Source organism: Pongo abelii, chromosome 6 (genome assembly GCF_028885655.2).
Source record: "Pongo abelii isolate AG06213 chromosome 6, NHGRI_mPonAbe1-v2.0_pri, whole genome shotgun sequence".
Classification (NCBI taxonomy): domain Eukaryota; kingdom Metazoa; phylum Chordata; class Mammalia; order Primates; family Hominidae; genus Pongo; species Pongo abelii.
The window spans coordinates 137,875,267-137,884,407 of record NC_071991.2 but is presented as its reverse complement, the minus strand read 5'-3'; positions in this window follow the sequence as shown (position 1 = coordinate 137,884,407).

Here is a 9,141-nt window from a genome sequence, read left to right as displayed (position 1 = left end):
AATGTAGGTGTAAGGCCTTTGAAAATCATCAAGTGTGGTTCTTACATAAGGTTGCCAGATAGAATATAGAATAACTAGTGTGAACCCCCCAAATCTGAGACAGGTCTCAGTTAATTTAGAAAGTTTATTTTGCCAAGGTTGAGGATGTGCGTCTGTGACATAACCTCAGGAGGACTTTTTTTTTTTGAGATGGAGTCTTTGCTCTGCTACCCAAGCTGGAGTGCGGTGGAGAAGCTGGGATTACAGGTGTGCCCCACCACGCCCAGCTAATTTTTTTGAAACAGAGTCTCACTCTGTCCCCCAGGCAGTAGTGCAATGGCATGATCTTAGCTCAATGCAACCTCCACCTCCAGGGTTCAAGAGATTCTCCTGCCTCAGCCTCCTGAGCATCTGGGATTACAGGCACGTGCAACCATGCCCGGCTAATTTTTGTATTTTTAGTAGAGATGGAGTTTCACCATGTTGTACTGGGTGGTTTGGAACTCCTGACCTCAAGTAATCCACCCACCTCGGCCTCCCAATGTGCTGGGATTACAGGTATAAACCAGTGCACTCAGCCTCAGGAGGTTCTTGATGACACGTGCCCAAGGTGGTCAGAGCACAGCTTGCTTTTATACATTCTAGGGAGACATGAGCCATCAATCAACATATGCAAGATGAACATTGGTTCAGTCTGGAAAGGCAGGACAACTTGAAGCCAAAAAAGGGAAGATACCAAGCGGGGAGGAGTTTTCCAGGTCATAGGTAGATAACAGACAAATGGTTTCATTCTTTTGAGTTTCTGATAAGCCTCTCCAAAGGAGGCAATCAGATATGCGTTTATCTCAGTGACCAGAGGGGTGACTTTGAATAGAATGGGAGACAGTTTGGCCCTAAGAAGTTTCCAGCTTGACTTTTCCCTTTAGCTTAGTGATTTACCGGCCCCAAGATTTATTTTCCTTTAACACTATGTGTATTTTTTTTTTGAGACGGAGTCTTGCTGTGTCGCCTAGGTTGGAGTGCAGTGGCGTGATCTTGGCTCACTGCAACCTCTGCCTCCAGGGTTCAAGTGATTCTGGTGCCTCAGCCTCCTGAGTAGCTGGGATTACAGCATGCGTCACCACCATGACTGGCTAAGTTTTTTTGTATTTTTAGTAGAGGTGGGGTTCCACCATGTTGACCAGGCTGGTCTCGAACTCCTGACTTCAAGCGTACCACCCACCTTGGCCCCCCCAAAGTGCTGGGATTACAGGCATGAGCCACTGTGCAAGGCCAACACACTAGTTATATTTTAATTTCAGATAAACAATGAATAATTTTTAAGTATATCTCATGTCATATTTGGTATATATTTATACTAGATACTGATTATTTAGCTGAAATTCAAATTTAACTTGGCAACCTGATTTTTTTTTAAATTTTTAAGTTTAATTTTTATTTTGTAGAGATGGAGGGCTCACTATGTTGCCCAGGCTGGTCTAGAACTCCTGGCCCCAAGCGATCCTCCTGCCTCAGCCTCCCAAAGGGCTGGGATTACAGACATGAGCCAGGGTCACCTGCCATTCTATATCTTTATTTGCTAAGTTTGACAACCCTATTCTAATGTCATATAACAACAGCAATGAAAACGATAGCAAACACATATCTAATAGGTTTTGTTTTTGTTTTGTTTTGAGATGGAGTCATGCTCTGTTGCCAGGCTGGAGTGCAGTGGCGTGATCTTGGCTCACTGCAACCTCTGCCTCCCAGGTTCAAACAATTCTCCTGCCTCAGCCTCCTGAGTAGCTGGGACTACAGGTGCGTGCCACAAAGCCCAGCTAATTTTTTATATTTTTAGTAGAGACAGGGTTTCACCGTGTTAGCCAGGATGGGGTCTCAGTCTCCTGACCTCGTGATCCGCCCACCTTGGCCTCCCAAAGTGCTGGGATTACAGGCATGAGCCACCGCGCCCAGCCTATATCTAGCAGTTATTAAATGAAGTGAATGTCCTTTGAGTTTTGCATCCATTAACTCCTTCAATATTTATAAGGAAGGTGTTTTTGTGTGTGGCTTTTTGTTTGTTTGTTTTTTGCTTTTGGCTTTATTTCTTTTCTTTTTTGTGTGTGTGAGATGGAGTCTTGCTCTGTCGTTCAGTCTGGAGTGCAGTGGCGTTATCTTGCCTCACTGCAACCTCTGCCTCCCAGGTTCAAGGGATTCCCCTGCCTCAGCCTCCTGAGTAGCTGGGACTACAGACACACACCACCATGTCTGGCTCATTTTTGTATTTTTGGTAGAGACAGGGTTTCACCATGTTGGCCAGACTGATCTTGAACTCCTGACCTCAAGTGATCCAACTGAAACTGCCTTTGCAAAACTATGACTGAAACAGAGAGATCTAACTTAACTGACTCCATCTTGCTTCTAACTTCCAAGCTTTCCTTGTTCATTCCTGGGTGTAGGCTGAACTAACTTTGGGAGAAACTTAGTTCATACTTTATAGTCAAAGACCATAACAGCCCTTTCCCAAAGCAGACCTCCTTCTTGGCTGGGGACTAGATTGCCTTTGTAGGACTAACAGTAGCCACAAGATTAGAAATTATGGTTTAGGAGTCATGCAGCTGGAGGCTACAAGATTCTGACCCTCCCTAAACTTCTCCCAAGATCGGTGACCAGCACTTTGAGAGGCCAAGGTGGGCTGATCACCTGAGGTCAGGAGATCGAGACCAGTCTGGCCAACATGGCAAAACCCCATTTCTACTAAAAATACAAAAAAATTAGCCCGGAGTGGTGGCGGGTGCCTATAATCCCAGCTGCTCCCAGGAAAGAGAATCCCAGGCAAAAGAATCGCTTGAACCCGGGAGGCAGGGGTTGCAGTGAGCCGAGATTGTGCCACCGCACTCCAGCCTGGGCAACAGAGTGGGACTCTGTCTTGGAAAAAAAAAATAATAATACAAAAATTAGCCAGGCGTGGTGGCGGGCACCTGCAGTCCCAGCTACTCGGGAGCCTGAGGCATGAGAATTGCTTGAACCCAGGAGGCGGAGGTTGCAGTGAGCTGAGATAGCACCATTGCACTTCAGCCTTGGTGAAAAAAAGAAAAAAAAGATCAGTGCTTGAGATATTTTGCAGACCCTACACTTGATGGATCAGCTGGCACCACCCAGATCAATAAACTGGTTCATCTGATCTTGTGGCCCCCACCCAGGAACTGACTCAGCAAAAGAAGACAGCTCCGATTCCGTAGGATTTCATCTCTGACCAACCAGTCAGCACTCCTGGCTCACTGGCTTCCCCCCACCCACCAGGTTATCCTTAAAAACTCTGCTCCCCGAATGCTCCGGGAGACTGATTTGAGTAATAATAAAACTCTGGTCTTCCGGAGAGCTGGCTCTGCGTGAATTACTCTTTCTCTGTTGCAATTCCCGTCTTGATGAATTGGCTCTGTCTAGGCAGCGGGCAAGGTGAATTCCTTGGGTGGTTACACAACTGGCTAGGCTTCCCAAAGCGCTGGGATTTCAGGGGTGAGCCACCACACCCGGTGTGTTTTTGGCTTTATTTCATCAACAAGGAAACTGAGGTGGTAATTTGCCCAATGCCACATAGCCACTATTTGCAGGAACAAAAGTGCCCATGTGACTCCTATATAGCTCAGATTTTCTGCACAGTCATGATTTTAAGTTTTCTGTTATCCTGACTAGTTCTACCGAACACTCCTTGCCAAGCCATGCAACATTTTGTTCTAATAAGTATGATCACCACACTCAGAAAATGACTATAGTTTCATGCAAAGTTGTGAAGCAGATACCCACCACTGCCTCCTGTTATTCCGCCTTTCTCTACCAAATGTCCCTGCTGAAAAATCAACTGACAAAGCCAGATTAATAGAGAAAAGGCATACACATTTATTAACATGCATGGGGTATGGGTGGGGCGAATCACACAGTAATTACCCAATATCCTAGTGGGGCCCAGATAGTTGCATAGCCTTATTTCAGAGGGGAGGGAAAGATCAGAAACACAGTAGTTCTGTTAAGGGGCAATAAATGATTACGAGGCAGAATGAATGGATAAGGGAACAGAGACTAACTTGTAAATGGTTCTCTTTGGAAACTGAATGAGCCTGAAAGACACACATTGTCTTGTAAAAGAATCTGTTCTGATGTGACTACATTCTTGGTCTTCCTTCCTGCAAAAGATCACAAGATAATAGACAGGGGGAGGAAAAACAATTGTTCTTGGAGAGTCCTTGGGTCTTTATGTAGATTGAGGAAGTCTCTTCTAACCCTGTTGATCTCTAGGGCATTTAATTCAAAACACTCATACCAGGGAGTCACATTTTGGGGTGAAGTTCCCTGTGTTCCTTCACTGGCCTTAACCCCCGTCAGTGGAGATGGATGAAGCAAAGATCTTCTGCTCCTACTGGAGTCCTTCCCAGCATACAGGCATCCCCCTCTGAACTTTGGCATCTGAGAAAGCATTAGTAATCAGAGAAAGTTCTGGGTACCCTCACATCACACCAAGCCTTTACTCCATCTACAATCAAGAACCTGGGCCAGGCATGGTGGCTCAAGGCTATAATCCCAGCACTTTGGGAGGCCAAGGCATGGGGAGGGAAGGGGGGATAAGACCAGCCTGGTTTCTATTCAACAAACAAACAGGCCGGGTGCGGTGGCTCACGCCTGTAATCCCAGCACTTTGAGAGGCCAAGGCAGGCGGATCACGAGGTCAGGAGATCGAGACCATTCTGGCTAACATGGTGAAACCCCGTCTCTAATAAAAATACAAAAAAGTTAGCCGGGCATGGTGGCAGGTGCCTGTAGTCCCAGCTACTCGGGAGGCTGAGGCAGGAGAATGGCGTGAACCCGGGAGGCAGAGGTTGCAGTGAGCTGCAATAGTGCCACTGCACTCCAGTCTGGGTGACAGAGTGAGACTCGGTCTCAAACAAACAAACAAACAAACAAACAAAAACAGGGGCTGGGCGTGGTGGCTCATGCCTGTAATCCCAGCACTTTGGGAGGCTGAGGTGGACCAATCACTTGAGGTCAGGAGTTCAAGACAATCTTTGCCAACGTGGTGAAACCCCATCTCTACTAAAAATACAAAAATTAGCTGGGCATGGTGGTAGGCGCCTGTAGTCCCAGCTACTCGGGAGGCTGAGGCAGGAGAACCACGTGAACCCAGGAGGCAAAGACTGCAGTGAGCCAAGATCGCACCACTGCACTCCAGTCTGGGCAACAGAGCAAGATTCCATCCCACAAACACACACAAACACATACACATACACAACAACAACAGCAACAAAAAACACCTGGCTATGTAGTGCTGGCACAGGAGGGTCCCTAATAAATAGTTTGGTAGGAAAGAAACGAACGAATTGCCCTTTTGCTGCATGTTTACCCCAGCACACTAAAGGAGAGATGGCTTTTGTTTCCTTTTAATACAACATGTTGTTATTTTTGTTTGGTATGGATGGTGAGCCAAGGCATAGTATTGCTGGGTAATTTTGATAACATCAGAGATTGAGCACCTACTACATGCCAGACACTATTCTAGGCACTTGGGATATATCTCTGCAAAGATCCCAGTCCTCCAAGAGCCTGTAATCCTAGCACTTTGGGAGGCCAAGGCAAGAGGATTGCTTGAGCCCAGGAGCTCAAGACCAGCTAGGACATCATGGCAAAACCCTGTCTCTACCAAAAATACAAAAATTGGCTGGGCGTAAGGGTGTGTGCCTGTGATCTCAGCTACATGGAAGACTGAGGAAGGAGGATCCCTTGAGCACCAGAGGTGGGGATTGCAGTGAGCTGAGATTGCACCACTGCACTTAATCCCGCACAACAGAGCGAGACCCTGTCTCAAAACAAAGAAAACAAAGAAACAAACAAAAACCCAGGCAGATTATTGATGAAAAGGCATACACATTTATTAATGTGCACAGAGAGAACGAGAGTGATGATCCCAACCCCTCAATGGGGAGGGGAAGCTTATATTCCATCTTGAGGTTACTGAAAGAATGGGGAACATACTCCAAAACAGGATATAAGGGTAAATCATATTGTGGCCAGCAGTTATGGGATGGAGAGAAGCGGAAGACTGGCTAGCCACAGTGGTCTTGTTAGGTCGTTGAAACCATGCAGGTAGCAGCCTTCAGAGACACAATAGGTAGTAAATGTTTCCTTCAGGCTTCAAATGTTGTCAGGCTCTCAGCTAATGTTTCCTAGATCTGGGGAAGGGAGGACTCCAAAGAAAGCCTGGCTGCCTCAGTGTAGATTTTCTCTACAGATGCAAATCTTTCCCACAAAAGACAGATTTTCTTCTATTCTTGTATTTCCAATCCATCTGAAGAGGTATCTTATTTGTTTTTTCTTTTTCTTTTTTATTATGAAGAGGTATCTTAAAATATGTCAAAGAAGTTTAATTAATTAATTTATTTATTTTTGAGACAGAGTCTCACTCTGCTGTCCAGGTTGGAGTGCAGTGGCTTGATCTTGGCTCACTGCAACCTCCACCTCCCGGGTTCAAGAGATTCTCCTACCTCAGCCTCCCAGGTAGCTGGGACTACAGATGTGCGCCACCACACCCAGCTAATTTTTGTATTTTTAGTAGAGACAAGCTTTCACCATGTTGGCCAGGCTGGTCTCGATCTCTTGACTTCGTGATCCGCCCGCCTAGGCCTCTCAAAGTGCTGGGATTACAGGCGTGAGCCACCGCGCCTGGCCTGGATTACTTCTAAAATTATGAAAAGTAAAGTGTAGTTAATTTTTAATTTTGTTTAGAGATGAGGTCTCACTATATTGGCCAGGCTGGGATTACAGACGCACGCCACCAAGCCCAGCTAATTTTTGTATTTTTAGTAGACACGGGGGTTTTTCTGTGTTGCCCAGGCTGGTCTCGAACTCCTGACCTCATGCGATCCGCCCAACTCTGCCTCCCAAAGTGCTGGGATTACAGGCGTGAGCCACCACGCCTGGCCAGAAGTGTATATTTTGAGGCGAAGTGAAATATTTTGGTTTCCTTTGAGGGGATTGTTAGTTATCTTGCTGTGGTGTGGCCTTAGGAGATGCATTCTTTTCTGTTGTTTTTGCCACCTTCCTTGTTTGCCTGTGTTGGGCACATCTCGGTCTGATGATTAATAGGCTGATTTTCACTTTCAACGTAGAGACTACAGAAAAGTCGAATTTAAGGGCTTATGAAAAACTGCCTATGGAAGCTCAGAGTTTAATATGTTGCATCTGAGTGGACAGTAGGCCTTATGGAGAAAAATAATTAAATACACTCTGAGGCCCGGCATGGCAGCTTATGCCTATAATCCCAGCACTTAGGGAGGCCAAGACAGGAGCATCACTGGAGCCCAGGTGCTGGAGACCAGCCTGGCCAATATAGTGAGACCTCATCTCTAAACAAAATTAAAAATTAACTACACTTTACTTTTCATAGTTTTAGAAGTAATCCAGGCCAGGCGCGGTGGCTCATGCCTGTAATCCCAGCACTTTGAGAGGCCTAGGTGGGCAGATCACGAAGTCAAGAGATCGAGACCAGCCTGGCCAACATGGTGAAAGCTTGTCTCTACTAAAAATACAAAAATTAGCTGGGTGTGGTGGTGCACGTCTGTAGTCCCAGCTACTTGGGAGGCTGAGGTAGGAGAATCTCTTAAACCCGGGAGGCAGAGGTTGCAGTGAGCCGAGATCGCGCCATTGCACTCCAGCCTGGCGACAGAGCAAAACAGTCTCAAAAAAAAAAAAAAAAAAAGGAAGTAATCCTCAGAAGGTAGGATATTCCTTATTTCTCAGCCTTAAAATGGAAGGCTCTATTTACAAGAGTCTTCTTTGGGACTCTCCCTTCCCCAGATCTAAGAGAGATTAACTGAGAGTCTGACAACTTGAAAAGTCTGAAAGAAACATTTACCACATATTGTGTCTCTAAAGGTTACTACCTGTGTGGTAGCCTTTATTTGCCACAACATGGATAAACCTGCAGGACATTATGCTAAATGAAATAAGCTAGACACAAAGAACAATACTACATTATCTCACTCATACGTGAAGATGTGAAAAAGTTGAATACATAGAAACAGAGTAGAACAGTGGTTTACCAGGAGTGGAGTGGGGAATGGGAACATCAGGTCAAAGGGGACAAAGTTGCAGCTGTGTAGGATGAATACGTCTAGAGAGCTAATGTACCACATGAAGACTATGATTTTTTTTTTTTTTGAGACGGAGTCTCGCTCTTGCCCAGGCTGGAGTGCAGTGGCGCGATCTCAGCTCACTGCAAGCTTTGCCTCCCGGGTTCACGCCATTCTCCTGCCTCAGCCTCCCGAGTAGGTGGGACTACAGGCACCCGCCACTATGCCCAGCTAATTTTTTGTATTTTTTGAGTAGAGACGGGGTTTCACCGTGTTAGCCAGGATGGTCTCCATCTGCTGACCTCGTGATCCGCCCGCCTTGGCCTCCCAAAGTGCTGGGATTACAGGTGTGAGCCACTGCGCCTGGCCGAAGACTATGATTAATGTTAATAGATAATATTGTATTGTATACTGGAAAATTGCTAAGAGTAGAGCTTGGGTTTTTACCACAAACACATACACAAAATATTCATGTAAGGTGATATGCTAAATCTGCTTGACTGTAGTAATCACTTCACTAGGTACATGTATATTAAAACGATGTTTTACACCTTAAATACGTACAGTTTTAAATACACATTTAAAAAAAGCGAGGATATTCCAGACATATTTTGTTACTCATTATGTATTCGCTGCAGTGTGAAAAGCACAATGCAAAGGGTTTTTTGTTTGTTTGTTTGTTTTTGTTTTTTTGAGATGGAGTCTAGCTTTGTCGCCCAGGCCGGAGTGCAGTGGCTGGAGTGCGGTGGCGCGATCTCGGCTCACTGCAAGCTTCGCCTCCCGGGTTCACGCCATTCTCCTGCCTCACCCTCGGAGTAGCTGGCACTACAGGCGCCCGCCATCACGCCCGGCTAATTTTTTTGTATTTTTTAGTAGAGACGGGGTTTCATCGTGTTAGCCAGGATGGTCTCAATCTCCTGACCTGGTGATCCGCCCCCCTCGGCCTCCCAAAGTGCTGAGATTACAGGCGTGAGCCACTGCGCCCGGTCAGTGCAAAGGTTTTTAAACAGATTCTCATTTAACTTTCACAGCCATCTCTGGAGTAGGTACTATTATCTATTAC